Genomic DNA, 18751 nt, shown 5'->3' with positions numbered 1-18751 from the left:
GCCGGGCATGAACCCTGGTGCAGGGTGGGAAGGATCAAAACAGACTTTAGTCTTTCAGAGGGGATGGCACAGACTGGAGTCCTGCGTCACGGAGATTAACCTAGCCATGAAAAGCACAGATGTTTGCATGCTCCAAATCTTTTTCTGAGTCAGACCGTTTTACACAATGGATCCATGCTTTTCTCCCTCTGCAAATATGCTGTGAACTGATGAGTAGAGTCTTCCCACTTGTCCACTCTCCAAGCACTGCCTCTTCAGCTTCCCTCCTTTCTCAGGCCTTTTCCTCTTCTGGAAGTCTTCCCTGTCCATCCCAAGCCCTCACTGGTGTAAGCTCTCACCTGTCTGAGTGCCCATCTTGGTGATGGGCATAGGAAATAGCCCAGCTTTGCTCTCAGACTTTTCTTACTGAAGGCCTCCTCTCTCCTAAGCAACTGTCATCTGTAAGCTTGGTCAGTTTGGGGGAAACAAAGGACTTGGACCCAGGAAGTTACCCAGATAGGTGGCGGCCAATGGAAGTGAGGCTGTGTATAAATTGGAACACTTCTTCAGGAACGCAGCACTGACTTGACCAGCTTAATTCAAAAGTGTGGCATGTGCCAGGTCTCAGCTGCTTGATGGATGGGTTCTTCCCAGCCTCCCAGGACCTTCTGTCTTGCCACGGGTATGACAGAAGGTATTTTATTCCCAGGGCTACATCTTTGTTAACATCATTAGTATTTTCAAGAGGTTATTTGTAGCAACTGTTCAGCTTTTCCCCTAAATGACCGGACACTGTGACCACACTTGCTTTTACCTCTGATTTCCTGTAGCCTCCAGGATTTTTGGGGCTGGCCAGAATTTCCAGACACTCAGAGGGCTGTTGAGCACTGATGACTAGCTAGGAGCAAAGGGTTCACAGAGAATATGAGGCGATGGGGGCTGGAGCATTTGTCCTTCCAAAGACCACATACACTTAATATTTAATCTCCAGATTGTGTTTTCTTATGCTATTGGACATCACCAAACATCTTTGAAAGCAAGAGCAAGATAAATATTAATCTCTTGCCATTTGTTATGAAGATTTCTCCCCTTCTTTCTTTGGGTTCAGTATCTTCTGCTTTGGATAATGTCTGTGTAATTGAAGGACATCTGACTAATAAAAGAATGTTTCTCCCTGGAGCCTAGGATCATGAGTTCAAAGATAGTCTTTGCCAAGAGTACATAACTGCTTAATGGCTGGCATAGGTGACAAGTGCTTAGTGGTCTTACTGACAGAGGAACCCATTAGTCCCAGGAAGACGAAAAAGATTTAATTTGGCAAATACTCATTTGGGTTTCACTCAGACAATGGGAAGGTACCAGGACATATTGCCTGGGGAAAAGATGATTTTGGGGGGACTGGTCATGGTCCTTGGATTTCTTGTGGGGAAGAAGGAGAGGAAGTAGAATATGTGGCCCCAGAGGGCAGGGGTAGGACTGATAGGAGACTTGAAGAGAGGCTGATCTATTGCCAACAGAAAGCAGAACTTCCCAATAATCCAAGGGCAGTGATACCTCCAGTCCTGGGGAAAGACAACAGAGGCTGGGGAAATATTCATCAGTGATGTTTCAACAGAGTTTTCCTATAAGGTAAGAGACCTAAAAAGCCAAATGTACAATAAAAACATGCAATCTGTTGACTCTGAGTAAAATAACACACACACACACACACACACACACACACCCCCACACACACCCGGTTTTAAACATTTTAATGGTATTGTTCATTTTTAGTGCAAAAATAATGAAGCAGGAGGATAGAGGAAAGAATGGTACAAATTTAGAAATTTACAAGACATTTGATTATCATGTATCTTGTTAAAGAAGCAATGATTTTTCATCCAAGATTAGAGTAGTCCTGGCAATCTTGGTTAGAACTTGACCCTCTTTCTCAGCTTAAAGGAGAAGAGCTCCCCTTGGAACAGAGTCAAACCAGTCCTGATGGCTCCTGAAAGGCAGGGTTTACAAGCCAGGCCACTCTGGGAGACCAGGAAAGCTGGCTGAGGTCCCCTGTGTACCTGCCACCCACACATGCCTGCTCCGACGCGTATGATGGCAACCAGAAAAAGGGAGCCACCAAGTGCCTCATTGCATGGTAGACCTCAACGGCCATCTCATGTCCTCCATCGTTCCCCACCCCACCCCCATCGTGTGTTTCTGCATCTCTTTGAGATAATGCTGGCTGCTGGGTTGCAGTCCCACCCTTTTGCTCCCGCTCAAAGGGCATGCTTAGGCAACCCAATAATAAAAACAACTCGAAGGGAGACCAGCTGTACTTATAAATAAACATCCCAAGCACATTAATCTGCTGAAGGTTTTTATGAGGGGAAGCATAAAATTTCAAATAAAGGTCTAATGGGAAATATGTCCAAAATGTTGGAATTAGTGATGCTCTACAGTAGGGAACTGCCCAGATAGATCCATAAAACAGAATGTAACTAACAACTGATTCAGTTTTAAGACTTCGGCCCTCTTACTCCCACACCTGAGTTGTATATTTTATCTGAAGGGCTGTTTCATGTTCCAGAATCGGCTCTGTTTGCAAGCGAGCTGTCAAAATTTTACGGCCTCGACTTTAAAGAGCAGGACATTTCTTTCCTGGAGAAGAAGGCTAATAGGAGGTAAAATGCAGGGATTATGGGCTCTCCCACAAATCCAGGCTAGCAGATGCTCCTCTTTCTGTAATCAAAATGAATGTTTTCTTTGGACCTAGCTAGGAAGGCCCCTTTCAAATGTCCCTGGGACCAGGAGACATGTGCCAGGCCAGATAACAGTTTGGAAACAGATTGTCAGGGAAGCAGGTGTCTAGCTCTGAGTACCTGCTCCTTCAGCCATTCAGGACAGATAACTTTTAAAAAATGATAGGCGATTTTCTTTTTTTAAGTGCAAAATAGGAGATGGCATATGGTTAGTCTTGCTCCCTGCCCTGCCCTTCACCTCTGTTAACAATCTGCTTTCTTCCTTCTTCTGGGGTGATACTGAGATCTGTTTGACATTCTTTTCTTCCTTAACTTCATATCTCAATGCCCCACCCCCAACCTCAAATAAGAGCCTTTGGAGCAGTGACAAGGACTTGGACTGGCGAGTTAAAATGGGTTCAAATCCCTACTCTGCTGCTTACCAGCTCACCAAACAAGTCATTTATCTTCCATGTTCTCATGGGAGAAAAGGGGGAAAGACACCGACATCACAAGCTCATTGTTGGCATTCCATGAAATGGTCCAGGCGGCAGCTGCTGCTTGGGCAGGACTAGGTTGCTGAGGTTCATAGTCCTGGCTCTACCACTTAATCCTTGATCTCTGAACAGACACACTCCCCTCCCTGAGTCTCAGTTTCCTCATCTATAGAATAAGAATAATAACCCCTGACAGGGTTGTTAAGAGGATGAAAGGAAATATGTACAGAAAGTGTCTGTGGAGTGCCTGCCTCACAGTGGGAGCTCAACGAATATTTATTGTTCTTGCTATTATTTAAGCAGAGATCAGGCTGTTTTGTAGTCTGACTCACCCAAGCACCACATGAGCTAAAGTCCAATAAAGGCAAAGCCAAGCCCTCCATGCCCTCCTCACCTTGCTCATGATGAAGCCCTTGTTTCATTCCAGTTCCAGCCGTCTCTAACCCTGGGCTTGTTTCTCACTTCCAGGTCAGCTCACATGCGTTGGACTCTGCCTACAAGCTGGGTTCACCATGTGTGAGTGACTCAGCACTGTCTAAGGGTTTGGCTTGGATCCCACTAGCTGTATCCATCTCCTATACCTTAGACAGGGTCTTCCATGCTAGCTCCATCCCCTGCACCCCAGATACCAGCTCTGGTCTGCTCAGCTGCCCTCAGAGATGAGGGTGGGTTCAGCTTCAAGCCCTAATGGGAAGAATAATGATTCAAGGTGGAGGGAAAGAAGTTCATCCTATATCTTCCCCGCTCCCCTCCCCACTCCTATTCTGGAGTCCAAACACTACTTTCATCACCTGCTCTACTGACTGCAGTCTGACATCAAGACAGAAGAAAACAAACAAAACAAACACACTTGCCAACAGCCATGGGAAGAACGATGGTACCGAAGCCAGTGCCAGTGTTATGATCTATTCCCAGTGCATTGTCTTGGTGGATCACTTTCCACTGACATCGACTCATCTCGGCATCTTTGTCCACATTGCCTGCCTTGTGCTAGCTCCTGTGGTTCTTCTGTTTCTCTTGATTTGGAGGGCACCATCTCCTGAGTGAGACTGAATTAGTGGGGAGTGGATTCCATGGCCTAAACCTCTTCGTTTCTCTTGTATCTCCCATCACAGAGAAGAACCTTAATAAAGACCAAAGCGAGGAAGCCCGGGCCATGAAGAGAGAGCATGTTGGAGGTGCTCAGGCCAGCAACCACAGTGGGGGCTCTCTGTCTCCTCCACTGCTAGACCTGTGAGTAAGAGGGCCTCCAGGATGTCTCCTGCTTCACCCACTACCTGACCCACTGCATGAGGGACCTGAATGAGAACCCGCTAGCTGAGCCCAGCCAACCCCTAGAAACACGAAGAATAATGATAGTAAATGATCATCATTAAGTACTATCAGGCTGGGGTGGCTTGTTGAGCAGCAATAAATACCTGGATCACTGATCACCTAAACAGCTCTTTGGTTAATGGCATAGTCACCAAAGTCACAAGTCATGCACCCTGGAGAGGCTTAAAATGCCACTATTAGTTGGTGATGGGTGGTGGCTCCAGGTGGCAGCAGTACCCCTGCCTTGACTGCGTGCCAGGCCTCAGGACTGACAGGAACCTTGGGCTGTGGGATTCCTCTAGCTGGATCTCTGGCCTGGGGAGGCGTTGGCTGCTTGGCTCTTGTGGGGTGACCCACCCTTCCTTCTCCAGCAGAGCTGGGAAGATATCCAGGGCCAGCTGTGTGCTTTGGAAGGCTGCTCCTCGGTTCCTCAGCACTCCTCCCCAGTGCGGGAGTATAGGATTAACCTCCAGTTTCACACCCTGGAACTCCAAGTACCATACAAGGTTCAGTGTTTTTCAGGTGCAAGTTCTTTATTTGGCTTTTAGAGAATGATTACAATAACAAGTTAGAAGATGCACGTCCTCAGGGGGTGAATCTGGGAATCACAAGAGTAAAGGGGTTTCCAGTTACCCTCTGGCTTGTGCTCAAAGTCCTCGCTCTCCCTGAAGAATGGGTGTGAAGGCTCAGGCCACGCAATGGTCTGGGAATGGAGACTTGGAAGAGAGGACCGAGGTTCTTCAGAATTACAATACATGCCTTCAGCCAGCAAACAGGTGGCCAGACAGAAAGGAAGGGAGAGGGAGCTGTAATGAGGCTGTGTGATAAGCATGGTATGCTCTTTCAAGATGCATTGTGCAGCAGTTGTTGGCCTGTGTGTATCTATCTGTGTCTTACATTCATTTTTATGAATGTCTGTGTCTTACCCAAATTCATATGTTGATGTCCTAATCCTCAATATTATGGCATTTGGAGGTGGAACCTTCGGGAAGTAATTAGCTTTAGATGAGGTCATAAGAATGGAGCCTCCATGATAGGATTAGCACCTTTATAAGAATAGGAAGAGAGCAGAGCAGAGCATGCCTTCTCTCAGCCATGTGAAGATATAACACAAAGACAGCCACCTGCAAACCAGGAAGAGAGGCCTCATCACCTCACCATGCACTGAATCTGCCAGCACCTTGACCGTGGACTTCCCACCCTCCAGCACTGTGATAAATACATGTGTACTGTATAAGCCAGTGGTTCCCAAATTGCCAGGGACAAGTTTTCCAGGGACAGAGGGTGGAGGAATGGTTTTGGGATGATTCAAGTACATTACATTTATTGTGCACTTTATTCTATTATTATTACATTGTAATATACAATGAAATAATTATACAACTCACCATAGTGTAGACTCAGTGGGAGCCCTGAGCTTGTTTTCCTGCAACTAGATGGTCCCATCTGGGAGTGATGGGAGACAGTGACAGGTCATTAGGCATTAGATTCTCATAAGGAGCATGCAGCCTAGATTCCTTGCATGCACAGTTCACAATGTAGCAATGTGGTTCCTGCTCCTATGAGAATCTAATGCCACCACTGATCTCATAGGAGGTGGAGCTCAGGTGGTAATAAGAGTGATGGGGAGTGGCTGTGAATACAGATGAAGCTTTGCTCACTCACCCACTGCTCACCTCCTGCTGTGTAGTTGGGTTCCTAACAGGCCGCTGACTGGCACCGGTCCATGGCCCGGGGACTGGGGATCCCTGGTTATAAGCTACCCAGTTTACATATTTTGTTATAGCAGCCTGAGTTAAGAAAAGCCCTAATACCCTATTTTTACTTTGTCTTATAGGCATGGAGGAAGCTAAGTAATCATCTCCTCCAGCCTGACCCTCTTACAGGTGACAATCCCTATGGCTCAGGGATGTGCCCAAAGTCAAACAGCTGGTAGGTGACAGAACACTCTCCACAGTGTATGTGGACTGCATGGAAAGACCTTAGTTTTTAAATCAGAAAGTCATTGGCTTTCACCGTCCATCAAGTCCATCTACAAGAGAAAAGGAGAGAACAGAGAAAATTACCCTGCAAATCCACCAAGCAAATCCATAAAGGAAAGAGGGAATTTCTTGGTAGGGTTTTGCTTTCTATAGAGATTGGAAAGCCCTGGGTGTGTGCTTGGGATTCCAGGACACTTAGTAGAGACAAAGCCAGAGACATAAATAACCATGCCTTTATGTAGCAGAGCTCAATTCCCTTGTAGCTTTTTAATTCACAAGAAACCCAATTTGAGCTCTGTAGACAGCCTACTTAAGTTCAAGTTCTGACTCTGGTACTACTAGCTGTGTGACCTTTGGCAAGCTACTTAACATCTCTGTGTCTCAGTTTCCTCACTGATTATTCATTTATTCACCTGTAAAATGAATAATAGAAGTACTTACCTTACAAGATTGTCATGAGGATTTTATCTCACCCTCTCTCTTTCTCTCTCTCTCTCTCTCTACCTGTCTTAGAGTCCTGGTTATTAATTGCAGTGTTATTTGCCATTTTATTTAGCTGAACTTTACTGTTCATTGTAACCAGCATTGGAGAGCTTATAGCCTGCAGAGGGTACACATATTTGTTTTACTTTGTCGGCATGGGGTTTAACACAAATCTGAATTTTAATGTGTTTTGTGGGACACACACTCTCTGGTTTGCCTTAGTTCCTTGACAGTTATGTTACCAGTCAGGCTCTCTGTGGGCCCTTTTTTTGCAGGTTTGTAACTTCTGGTCTATTAGGGAGTTAAATTGGACCAAAAGGACATAGCATTCATGGGTGCAAGATCTCTGGTAAAGGAAGTGACGAGTAAAGTCAGTGAAGCCGTTTTTGTTGAGCACCATGGTAGGAGTAAAGCCATATCCCTTCCTCTTCTGCTGCTGCTGCACCCAATGCCCATGATGGAAATGACAGGAGCCAGAAGAGTCTGCAAGCAGTGGCTGCCTGGGTGCAGAAACACACACGTGTGCACCCACGTGCACACAGATGCTCCCTTGCCCACACAACGGCACCCCCAGCCCAGGGTGCTGCACTCTGCTGTGTGACTTCTTCAGTGCCCCTGTCTGATCCCTTGGTGGTGAAGGATATTCCTGCTTCCACATCGAGGTGCTCTGTCTTTCGGGCAGTCATCAGCTCCAGGCGTGGAGCTCTGGGGCTGGAGCTTCCTGCTGATGAATGACCCACCATGAGTAATTTCTCTTTGCTGTGGTTTCCTCTGAGGGTGATTTTTTCCAGATTCCAGTAGGATGGACAGGCTATTTCAACACTTGCCACAGTAGCTGGGAAGTGAACTGTCAGGAGGCAGTGGGCTTAAAGGCCCTTTGTCTTCATTGCTGGCTCTGAATTATACCGTATGGGAAGCAGCATATGCACGTCCCTTTCCTCAGATATGTCTGTCTCTTCCATAACAATTTCATAAAAAGCCTCACCTTTTAGTTGGCAAGGTTTGTCCTTGTTTCGAATCTTTATTTTTTATTTCTTTGCACTTTTCTCTCCCACGTGCTTATTTTTGGCCTCTGGCTGCTCAAAACCCACCACCTTGATGGCCCACAAGGCCTGTCCTCTTCCCCCAAGCGCCTCAGTTCCAAAAGCTTCTTCTCCAATCAACCTGCACTTCTTCCCTTCCTTGATGGCAACAGATCCTGGTTAGGCTTTGGATAAAACTTACACTAAGCAGAGAAGGACAGATGGTCTACTTTACTCATCCTAAGGGTCCTTGTTAGAGATTGATCAATGGAATGGATCCTAATTAGGGAGGTTTTTGGTGGCAGAACCAAGTCCAGTCGACCCTTGAACAGTGTGGGGAGTTAGGGGCACTGACTTCGGCACAGTCAAAACTCCGCATGTAATTTTTGACTACCTCACATCTTAATTGCTGATAGCCTACTGTTGACCAGAAGCCTACCAATAACATACACAATCAGTTAACACATATTTTGTATGTTATATGTATTATATAATGTATTCTTGCAATAAAGCTAGAGAAAAGAAAATGTTATTAAGCAAATCATACAGAAGAGAAAATACATGTACAGTACTGTAATGTAGTTATCGATACTGTAATTGATGTCTCCTGTTTACAAGATGAATTGTCTATCTGAAAGGCGGACAACACAGCTGCAGACCTCAATCTAGGGTACGTATCAAGCAATTCAGCTTTTTCTTGTCATGTCGTGATTTGTCTCTGCTTCTTGGGAGCGCTTCCAGCATCACCAGCGGCACTTCGTATGGGTCCCATGGTGTTATTCAAGGTTTATGGTATTGCACTAAACATGGAGAAAAATATATAATAACAAGAGATCACTTGTTATTACAATATACAATTTACTGGAGAGATAACCTTCTCACGTGGAGATGAATAGTGTCACATGGCATTTTAAGCAGATTCTTGCAACACTTGGGGTCACCGCAATAGCAACAGGTGGTGGCTGTGAAATTACAACAGTGGTACAATATGCACTACAGTTAATTTTATGCAGTTATGATTCAATACTGCATCTTTACATTTGTTTACGCTTCTCTCCACTGCAAATGGTGTCATATACTGTCAGTAAGAGTTTGTGGGCATAAGTTTTGATAAATTTTAATTTTTTATAATAAACTTATGCCTATTTTATGGTAGTAAATTTTAAGAGAGACTAGTATCTACATATATTTTATGCATTCATGATATACCTAACTTTTTCTTAATTTTTTCAAGATTTCTAGGCTATGCGGTTTGTCTGGGTGTTTTGTTCAATTTGCTGCAAATCTCCAAAAAGTTTTCTAGTGTATTTGTTGAAAAAAATTTGTGCAGTTCAAACCCATGTTGTTTACGGGTCAACTGTGAAAGGAAGAAGTATGGGCAGAATAGATACAGGGTGGTGGGATGGAGGGGTTGGGTGGGCCTATAATCACGGCTGGTCTTGGGTTGCTGGAACACTTTCTAGAACCTTCTAAAACTCAAAGGCCACTCACACTGTAGCCAAACTTTGCTCATCTTCCCTCTGCACTTATGGCTCCTTTGGCCCGTCCTGGACTGGCTTCAGGAGAGGAAACTGGCTGTCCCTTGGAAGCTTCACTTTGGCTTGATTGTTGTGCCACCAGGAAGACACAGCATCCTGAGGCAAACACCCTGGTTTCCTGGTCATGCAGGACCCTTCTCCCACCTCCCTTGCCCAGCTGGGGCAAGCCAGGTCTAGTGAGAGCAAAGATGTTCTCATTCAATTTAGGGGCCTGGCAGCCAGATTTAATCTAACTAGGCTGAGGGAGGGAGTTGGAGATGGTCTTGGGCTTACCTGGGATGAGTTTTAATTCTACCCCCAGGATTCTCACTACTACGTGACTCAACCAGCATCTAACATATGCCATTTACTTATTTCTGATAATGCATGTACATGGCATAAAATTCAAAGGACATAAAAGCATACCAAGCGAAAAGCAAGTCTCCCTCTCAGCCTCATTCCCCCAGCTTATTTCTCCAAAGGCAACCTGTGTTACCAGTTTTTCATGTAAACTTCTCGAAGGTCTCTATCCTTATCCAAGCATATATATTCTATTTTTTTAAACAAATGATAGCATTCTATACAAAAATTCTGTCTGTGTTTCACACAACTTGCAGTTCATTCCATGTTAGGACATAAGGAACTGCTGTCTAAATATAATTACATAGTATAATAGTTCACTGTATTGATATATTTTAATTTATTGAATTAGTTCTCTATGGGTGTACATTTGGGTTGATTTCAGTCTTTTGCCTTTGTAAGAACAATGGTGCAATGATTATCACATATCACATATCTTTAGAATAAATACCTTGATGTGGATTTGCTGGGTCAAAGTTATTGCCTTTGGGATTTTGACACCTATTTTGACACCTATTGACCAACCATCCTCTATAAAACTTGAGCTATCTTCTCAGCAATGCATGAAAATGCTAACTTCCCTACACCTGTGTCAATGCAGTGTGGTGACAGGGCTTTTTAACTTTTGCCAATCTGATGGGTACATAATGATATTCACTGTGGTTTTAGTTTAGATTTTCATATAACAAAGGAGGTTTTGTATTCTTCATGTATATTTGTGTGGGTATCTGAATTTCCCTTTCCTTGTACTGTCTGTTCATATCCTCCTACCATTTTTCTAATGTATTGTTGCTCATTTTCCTGCTTACTTGTTGGAACTTACTGAAAGAGAGAGGAGAATTCCCCTTCTTGATGTTTTATATTTCTTAATGAAAGGGCATCATTGAATGTAAGTCTTGTCCTCGTCTGGTCTCCTTCCCTTCCCTCACTCTGACTGTGAGCAGGAGAGGTAAATGATCTGATTGCAAGCTTGAGAGGAGGAAGCTGTATACCTACCTCGGCCCTTCCCTCTCCCTCCCTGCCCTTCGGGGCCTGCCTGCTGAGAATCTGTGCTCTTGGTGACCCCGGGCTTATGACCTGGCCTGCAGGCATCTAGAGCTACTTCATCCTGGGATCCAGTATGAGAGGACCTGTTCTGCACATGTCTAAATCACAAGTTCAGGCAGATCCGCCAGTAATAAAGCTGAGTTTGGGGTTCTGACTTGCCTACTGCCTTGTTGGTAGGGAATTTTGGCAGAAAAAGGGGATGCTATTTATTAGACCCCTCAAACCCTGATGGGCTTTCTAAGTATTAAGGGAATTAATCTTTAACCTGTGATATAAATTCCAACTATGTTTCCAGGTTTTCATTTATCTGTTCATTTGTTTTTTGGTGGTGTTCTCCTTTAATAGGAAATCTAGTGAAACTGATCAAGTTTACATTTCACGGATATTGAGGTTTTGCATCATGCTTAATTAAAAACACCTTTCTCGGCCGGGCTCGGTGGCTCAAGCCTGTAATCCCAGCACTTTGGGAGGCCGAGACGGGAGGATCACGAGGTCAGGAGATCGATACCATCCTGGCTAACACGGTGAAACCCCGTCTCTACTGAAAAATACAAAAAAACTAGCCGGGCGAGGTCGCGGGCGCCTGTAGTCCCAGCTACTCGGAGGCTGAGGCAGGAGAATGGCGTAAACCCGGGAGGCGGAGCTTGCAGTGAGCCGGGATCGCGCCACTGCACTGTAACCTGGGCGACAGAGCGAGACTCCGTCTCAAAAAAATGCTAGATTATAGCATATATTTTCCTGTGTTTTCTTCAGGTAAGTGCCTGGCTCCATTTTTCATGTTTAAATTCTTGTGAGTTTCTTCCTGGCGTGGCATGATACAGGAAGCCGGGATTGATCCTAGGGGAAGGGGACTTGGGAGGTGGCGAAGTAAGGAAAGACGAGGGAACACAGGGCCATGTGTCTTTTCTTGGGTCAGTGTTGGTTGGTGATGTGCAGTTGTGTCCAGGTGAAGCTTCTAGAGTTGACTGGGCACTTTGGCGGGCGGCTGCGTTCGGGAAGGAGGAAATGCAAAGCCCAAGTAGCCTCCCTCGGGGGCCCAGAAAAGGAAGGGCTCTGAACCCATTCTGTGAGTTGGGGTACCAGCAGGACTAAAGCCTAGGTCTCCTAACAACAGGCCCAGGGTTTGTTTTCCGTTCCCACTGGAGTCTAAACCCACCTTGGTTCCAGTTGAGCCAGAAAGCTCAGGGGACAACATGCCCAGCTCCGAGACTGATGGGCCCCGTCCCATGCCCTGTAAAGCCCTGCTGTGTGGCCTGGGCCTGGCCGACCTCAGACTCCTGCTATGACGACCAGAAAACCAAGGCCAGGCTGCGACCTGCGGCGTCTAAAAGGAAAGGGGTGACGTGCCTCCTCTATTCCGGCTAAAATCAACAACAGGCTGCAAACGTGGCATCATTTAGAGAATAAAGTCCTCCTGTGTCGGGTGCTTGTTACTCTAAGTTCCTTTCACATGTTATAAAGGAACACACCTTCAGGGGAGCAGAGTTGATTGTTTGCCTCTCTCCCCTGAGCCCTGGAAGAACAGGTGATGAGCAGCTTGGTGGGTGGCTTCTCACCTGTCTACTGGTAGGCCCCTTCTCTCCCCTCCCGCCTGTCCCTGAATAAGAGATAATCCCTAACCTTTTTTTTCCCTAAGCATAATTAAACAGAGTTCTTTGGTTGCTCTCTGAAGCTTTGTGTGTAAATTAGTATGAGTCTGCATGAATGTGATAATGCCTTATTACAGGTGTTGACGTGCTGTGTGTATTAAATCATATTTAAATTTTTTAATACACTTAAATTTTATGTCTGAAATCTTAAATTTTCTTTTCCAAGTGCTGTGATCAATTCTGTGTGACCTCTGGTCATTCTTCCTTGCTATCTTCCTTTTCTGCTCAGATAGCCCTGACCAGCCTCCACCAAGGTCTCTACATACAGTTACACAGGCTGTGCACTGCACAACTCCAGGGAGTACCACTGATTTTTCTATGGGCTGACAGGTATCTTTGGAGTTGAGGATTATGGCAGCCCTGCTTCCTTCCATCCATCGTGTGGTCACAATTTACATAGTCTATTCTAATTCCTTTGTATAATTAATGACTCATAGGTTGTATCCCAGAGCCACATGGAAGTATTTTTGGGGTTACCTGCTGTTCCGTGTTATCCATGCTTGATTCTCCCACTAATGCGTGTGATTAAGAGTTACTCCTGCTCTCTCGGTTGATTGAATCAAGGGGAGAAGAGCAAAATGTCAGTATGGGAACAGACTAATACAGAGAGCAAGGAGGGTAGCGGTGAGCAGCAGTCAGGCCATGGACAGGGCATTAGAGCTGCGGTAAGGTCCAGGCTGCTGGGCAACCCTTTATGCTAGGAAGGGCCACTTTCCTTTACAGGCAGGGAGGAAATTTGTCTTTGTTTCTGCCTGAACTTTAACTCTCTATTAAATGGGATTCTGTAACTTCGGGCCAGCTGCTTCTTCGGCCTATGCCTCAGTTTTTCCATCCAGAAAAATGCGGTGACACCTGCCATGCTAACATCAGAGAGCTCTTGTAAGAACCAGGCATATCGTGCTGAGGTCACGGTGAGCCAGCCCTGCAGAGAGCGCTCAAGACTTCTGGGCTGAGGCTGAGGGATTGAGGCTTGGGAGCTCCTAGCTTGCATGCTTGGTGCCTCTGCGTGAGGCATGCCTGGTGCGTGTGTCTGTGTGTTGTGTATGATGTGGTGGAACTAGGCCCTGGGGTCATCAACCTAGTGTGGCTCCAGGCATGTGTCTTGGATTACTGAGCCTCAGTGGGTGAGAAGATGACAGAATCCTGCTTTAGAGAATATGAAGAGGATTTGAATGCCTAATAGGAAAAGAATGGACCAAACATGCTACAAGAAATCCACAAAATGTCACTGGCATTGGCTGGCCTCCTCCCTCTCGTGTGTGTTGACAGGGCTTTTTAAATAGTCTGATTAAGCCCTGTCCTCTTGTGACCTAGAAATTCACAATTTGGGTTCAGGTTTGTTCCTGGGACTTAATGTGTTGGTTAGTTGCAGAGAGAAACAAAGGGGACATGGAATAGTTTCTTGGACTCACATCAGAGAAACCCTGTAAACAGCTCGTTGGCCTTCAAGAACCCCATTCTGCACACACCAGCAAAGGTGCCCTACTTGGAGGTCTGAAGCACCTGACGCTCTACGTCCTGTGGGTTTCCAGCCAGCCCAGCAAACAGCCTGTAATCAGGGCTGAGGGTGAAACTCCAAAACCCTAGGAGATGTCACCCACCCCACCTGGGACACGCCAATCCACTCTTTAAATGCCCAGTCCGTTCTTTGCCTCTCAAAAGCAGTCATTCAACATCAAACCCTAAAACACTGGGTAAAAATGGAGGCCTTCAGTAGCAACTTTTAAATTTATTAGGCTTGTGCAAAGTAATTGTGGTTTTTGCTGTCAAAAATGATGGCAAAAACTACAATTACTTTGCAGCAACCCAATATGAACCACACTAATCTCAAACTCTATTTCATATCAACCCTTTCCCCCACAAAATACTAGTTTAGCTCCCATTTGCTGGTACCTCCAGGTGTTTTTGGCTCTCTTCACCCAGTTTACTCCCTCCACCCCCATATCTATCGGAACTTAAAGCTGAAAGGTTGAGGTGACACTAAGGGTTAAAGGCCAGCTGTCATCGTCTGTGTGTGAGGCTTGCAGGTTAGGATCCCTCCATCCCCAAAGCTCCCCGCTTGCCCCCGTGCCCCCGGGCACTGTCGCCTAGGGAGAAGCCAGATCTCTGACCCACAGATGCCTTTGCCTTTGGTTTCACTGCCTGCTCCCCCCTGGCCCATTTGCTGAGGACTGTGGGCTTCTGCACTTCAAGGGGAAATGGGGGGATCCCCTAGCCTGGCCCCTTAGTCTGGAAAGAAATGGACGAAATTCCATTTTAGCTGTAAAGCTGAGAAAGAAGGTATGTGCTCAAGACTCACATTTTGGGGACAGGAAATTTCCCAAATCATTCCCTTTTCCCTGTAAAAACACACTAAAGCAGTAGTATAGGTATTTACTTATGTGAATTAATGTGACTTCATTCAAAATTACTATGAGTTTGAGCTTACAACGTTTTGGACCTGAAAAAATAATCCCCTTCCCCCCCAGATAAGCATGACATATACTCCGCAATTAGAGTACAAGGTGAGAGAATCTGGGGACTGGAAGGAGTCTTTGAGTTTATTTTATAGATGAGGAAACTGAGGCCCAAGGAGGGGCACTGTTTGGCTCTAGCCAAAATGCAAACTCATGATCTGGTGCCCCCAGGGTACCAGGCTCTTCTGGGGCCATCTCGCTGTGTTTCAGGAGGGCTCACATATGAAATTGTCCAGGAAGTCGCTGTTTTCCATTTGAACGCTGCAAGTGGTTCGGACACAGACTGCCAGGGAGTAATGAGGGCCCAAGGATTTGCTGTTTCCTTAGATTTCTGGGTCACTTGGGGCACTCAGCCATTGGCTTGATCATGGTAGAGAAAAGCTTGTGCTGACAAGCAGGGTACTTTTTTAGTTGTAGTTTTTCAAAGAACAAGAGAGAAGATGGGTCCCACTAGGAAGCAAGCGCTCAGTAAGTTTCGGACATTTGAGCCTTTGTGGATGAACCCCAGCAAATGGCAATGCCCACTGGGCAAGGAAAGCACATGTGGTTGTGAAGCAGCAGAGGAGGCAGTAGGCTGCCAACCAGGAAGCTGCCCAGAAATGGCCGAGAAAGCCCAGAAGGAGGAAAGCCCTGTGTGGGAAGCGGGAGTGGTTGTCCTCTACTCAGGTGCCTTGGGACCAGGCTTGTCCCCAGAGCATCAGCCGGTTCCCAGCAGCGTGTGTGCTGTGTGTGCTGTGTTGTGTGTTTGTAATGTTTGTGGTGTGTGTGTATATGTGCATGTGGTATATGACGTTGGTAGCGTGTGTATGTGGTGCGTGTATATGTGTGTGTGTAATATGTGGGTGTGGTGTGTGTATGTATGTGTGTATGGTGTGTGGTGTGTGTGGGGTATGTGTGTGATGTGTGTGGTGTGGTGTGTTCATGTGTGTTTGTGTGGTACCTTTGATGGGTGTGGGTGTGGTGTGTTCATACGTGTCTGCATGGTATCTTTGTATGTGGTGTAGGGTGTGTGTGGGGTATTTGTGTGTGGCGTGTAGTGTGTGTATGTGTGGTGTGTCTGTGTGCATGTGTGTGTGGTGTGTGATGTGTGTGATATGGGGTGTGGTATCTGTGTGGTGTGTGATGTGTGTGTGATATATGGTGTGGTGTGTGTGGTAAGTGATGTGTGTGTGATATGTGATGTGTATGTGTGGTGTGTGATGTTTGTGTGTGTGATATGTGGTATGGTGTGGTGTATGTGGTGTGTTTGTGTGTGGTATATATGATGTGTGTGTGTCTGTGCAGGTGTGTGGTGTGTGTGTGGTGTGGTGTGTGTCTGCTGTTTGTGTGTGGGGTATGTGTGTGGTGTGTGTGTATGTATGTGTGGGGTGTATGGGTGTGGGGTGTATTGGTGTGGGGTGTGTGTATGTGGTGTGTGTGCAATGTGTGGTGTGTTTGTGTGGGGGTGTATGTGCATGTGTGTGATGTGGTGTGTGTGTGGTGTGTTTGTGGTGTGTATGTGTGTGTACATGTATGTGTGTGTATGTGGTATGGTATGTTTGTGTGTGTTTGGTGTCTGAGTGGTGTCTTGGTGTGTGTGTGTGGTGTGTATATATGTGTGTGTGGGGTGTATGGGTATGGGATGTGTATTAGTCTGTTTTCACACTACTGATAAAGACATACCAGAGACTGGGCAATTTGCAAAAGAAAGAGGTTTAATTGGACTTAGAGTTCCATGTGGCTGGGGAAACCTCACAATCATGGCAGAAGGCAAGGAGGAGCAAGTCACATCTTACATGGATGGCAGCAGGCAAAGAGACAATGAGGAAGACGGAAAAATGGAAATCCCTGATAAAACCATCAGCTCTCATAAGACTTATTCACTACCATGAGAACAGTGTGGAGGAAACTTCCCCTATGATTCAAATATCTCCCACTGGGTCCCTCCCACAATATGCAGGAATTATGGGAATACAATTCAAGATGAGATTTGGGTGGGGACACAGAGCCAAACCTTATTAGGGTGTGTGTGTGATGCGTATGTGGCGTGTGTGTGTATGGTGGTGTTTGTGTTTGTGTGTATATGTGTGTATGTGGGGGTATTTGTGTATGTGTTTGTGTGGGGTGTGTGTGGTATATGTGGTATGTGTATGTGTGTGTGTGTGTGGTGTACATGGTGTGTGTATGTACATGTATGTGTGCGTGTGGTGTGTGTGTGTATGTATGTGTACATGTGGTGTGGTGTGTGTGTATGTATGTGTGTGATGTGTGTGGGGTGTGTTGGTACAGGGGAAGAAGACTTCCCTTGGCAATGGAAGGGACAGGACATTTTGATGGGGCCATTTTGACATAGAGACATGTGGCAGTGGCATTAAGAAAACACCATGAAATGCATAGATTTTCTTTTTTCTTTTTTTAATTCCTAAGGAATGTGTGTAACAGTGCTCATCGGCACCCTTGCTCAGACACAGGTGAGGTGAGACTTGGGGCCTAGGTAATAAAAGGGGTGTTACTCACATATGTTAGTTAATAAAAACAAAACAAAAAAGACAATAGAAAAATGGAGTTTTGATATATTGGAAGGGACTCCATCCAAAAGTCGGCAGTCGCAAACTGCTGCATCTAAATCTCTAGCTTCAGGCCGCAGCTTGCCGGCAGCTCTGGGGAAGTCCAGTTGAGAAGCTGCAGCCCAACAGCCCTCCTGGGCCTGTTACCAACAGGCAGGTGCCCAGCAGCAGGGCTCTCACCTCCCTGCTAAGACCTCTGCACCCCACTCACCCCCATTAGGCCCTTGGTCCTTTACCACAGGACTCCATCTTCTGATTGATTTTTCACTGGGGGCTTCAAGGGAGGCTGCGAGTTGGAAAGGCAGTTGTGGGGAAGACTTTGGACAGGCAGGTCAGCCTGGGTGACCGAGGTTACTGTGGTGGTTAACCCCTCCTCTGCTGGCTGTAGGGCCACACAGATCTGATCCTTGGGTCCCATTTCTCCAAAATCAGCACTAGTGATATATCCTGGGCCTTCAGCTGATTCTGAATCTTGCAGATGCCTGAGAATGACTGCCTATAGGGATGTGTCCACATGGTCCAGCTGGGCTTGGGCTCCTGGAACTGGACAACAGAGGTCTTTATCTCAGAAACGACTGCATTTGGGTAAAGTGATTGAGTCAGAGCAACAGGGCCTCAAATCAGCCTTGAGGCACTGGGAGTGCCTTAGTCCCCCTCCTAAGCATTCTAGGTCTTTGCTTTGGACTTGGTATACACTTAAAGAACAGGAGAGGGTGTCCTTGGCATCAGACCTGGACTGCTGTTGCTGTTCCATTCCTTGGAGCTCCCTCATTCACTGGAACCATAAACCTGGCAGAGATACAGTGAGGAAGGAAGAAGTAGGCACCAGCCAGAGCTGCCCAGGCTGGGGGACTGGCAGGCCGGGCAGGCCAGAGTGCCTGCGTGCAATAGGGGCCTCATTCATACCTGCTGAATGGAAGAGAGTTGCTGAGGCAGCAGAGGGGCTTCTCAGGATTCCAGTGAGCTCTGCTCAGGCACCAGGCTACCCTGTGTGTGGAGGCCTGGCCTGCTGAAACGTATGCTTGCCCAGAAGCTGCTGTCTAACCTTCTCTGTCAGGGCACCAACTCCAGTGCCATAACCTGACACAGAAAGATTTGATTGTATTGCTTCGCATTCAAAAACCATTGCTGGGTCCCCGTTAGCTTTAACAGTGTTTCCTGGAGTACATACCAAGGGATGTT

The sequence above is a fragment of the Macaca fascicularis genome, chromosome 13 (assembly GCF_037993035.2).
Source record: "Macaca fascicularis isolate 582-1 chromosome 13, T2T-MFA8v1.1".
NCBI lineage: Eukaryota > Metazoa > Chordata > Mammalia > Primates > Cercopithecidae > Macaca > Macaca fascicularis.
This window is presented reverse-complemented; position numbering follows the sequence as displayed.